The following is a 2,134-nucleotide window of genomic DNA, read 5'->3' as shown; positions in this document are numbered from 1 at the left end:
TCTTCATGTCTTCTCTGTTCGTGTCTTTCCTACTTTCTTCGCTTGAAAATTTTTCTTATTTGTATGACGTCATACCACCTGCTTCTTTTTTATGTCTTCTTGGTCGAAATAATAACGTTTCAAGTTACTAACATGGACAACAAGATTAGTCTGCATCCATAAGAGCAATTGGATTCTATATGATGTCTTCATAATCTTATGGATAACTTTAACTAGTCCATAGTATTTTCACACCAGTTTTTGGTTCTTGTTGCTTTGAACTCGAAGTTTATCTGAACTTAACTTATATGAACTCTTTATTTTTCTTGAAATTATTGTGGTTGACGCTTCTGACTGACCCTTCTCTTCATCCGTCTAGATGATATTTCTGTGTGAACATGTGTTGCTTCAGTGGTTTGTTTCTGTCTCCCTTCTTCAGTATCTGACCTTGTTTTTGTCTCTTCTGGTGGGGATAAATCTATTATCTGACCTTGTTTTGCGTCGTGGTGTTCATGTAGTGGCAACAAGGTTTCTATTGAGGTTGGCTCACTCGATCTCCCCTTTTCAATTACAACAGTAGCAGCAAGCGTAGATTCATCATGGCTATGATTCTTTCTCAACTGTAGTATCGACATCATTTTCAACCCTCTTGGTTGATGGATGTTTTTCTGAATGATCATCGGGTTAGACTCCATTACTACTAGACATTTTGCTAGGGGCATGTAAATGACTTTGTGTTTTAGCAGGACGTTCATTCCTGACACAACGTCGAAGTCATCCATTTCAACTATCACTAAACAATTTGCCTAGTCCAAGGCTCTAGCTTGATTAGAGTTCTCATTGTGACTTGTTAGACAAGCAAAGCTTCCAATTTGACGACATTCATCTTTCCTTTATCTTGATGCCAAAGGATGTTAAAATATTTTGCAATCTCTATCATGAGTTGTGGGTGGCTCTAGAGTTGACAATGGTGTTCCTTACTACTTTATGCTTTACCCAAACCTCAACATACATAATATATATATATTCATTTAACTATAACACATATGGTCCATGAAAGAATTGTAACTCTTATGCTCATTAATATTATAATGGCTACTACTTAAATTATAACCTAAAGTTGGTAATTGATGTCCAATTAGCCAACCCTAAATTTGTAATCATTGTGGAGTGATTGAAATTACAATGGAAGTAGTTTAAACTCCTAGTACCTCAAAGGAAGTTGGTCTCTTCTAATAAAACACGAAGTTCTCTTTAATATCATTAATACAATTATGCTAGACATGAAATTAAAACTGCGTTCAATTTAACTCCATTTTATTGTCATCTTGAATGACGTGTAGGATATATTCTTGATTTACCTTGATATTTCATATTAGTTAAGCTTTTTGCAAAATCACAATTAGACAACAACAAAGATGAACTTGGGTTTGTTTATTATTTTAAAGAAAATTTATTTCTCCATTTTATTCCTAATAACTCTTCCAACTAAATTCATATTATGCTAAGAAAATGTTTTTTACTTGCAAGAAGTAAAATATGCAACTTTAACTAAAATTTTATCTAAACAAATTTTATTGCCATACAACATAAATGACAATTATAGCCTTCAAACAAAAACTAGAGTAGTTGTGGTGAACGGGATAGAAACTCTAGTGTTCATCCATAATATACAACCACTACCTAAATTATGACCTAAAATTTTGAAAACATAAGTTATAGTTGAAAATTACATAAAACAATCCCCTAAATCCAAGAACTCGTGTCCAATTAGTAAACCCTAAAGATAGTAGCTAACATAGAGTAATTGAAGCTCCACATGAAGTAATTTAAAGTTCCAGTTACTTAACTAAAGTTTATCTCGTCTTTAATGAAGCATGAGTTGCACTTAAGTTCATGAAATGTTTATAGACTCCATTTTACTCTTAGTACTATTAATGCAATACTATTAATGCAATTATATTTCATATGAGTTTGTCATAAATCAAACTATGGTACATTCAATACAACTTCATTTTCTTATCATATGAAGCAAAATAGAAGAATTAAATCAAACAAACTGATGAACTGAGTCGAATAAATCCAACCCAACCCAAACTGATTAGTTTGATTCATTTGTTGGGTTGTAGTTTATTCGATAACACTTGCGTATTAG

This window comes from Cucurbita moschata, unplaced genomic scaffold (genome assembly GCF_002738365.1).
Source record: "Cucurbita moschata cultivar Rifu unplaced genomic scaffold, Cmos_1.0 Cmo_Scf00094, whole genome shotgun sequence".
Taxonomy (NCBI): domain Eukaryota; kingdom Viridiplantae; phylum Streptophyta; class Magnoliopsida; order Cucurbitales; family Cucurbitaceae; genus Cucurbita; species Cucurbita moschata.
This window is presented reverse-complemented; position numbering follows the sequence as displayed.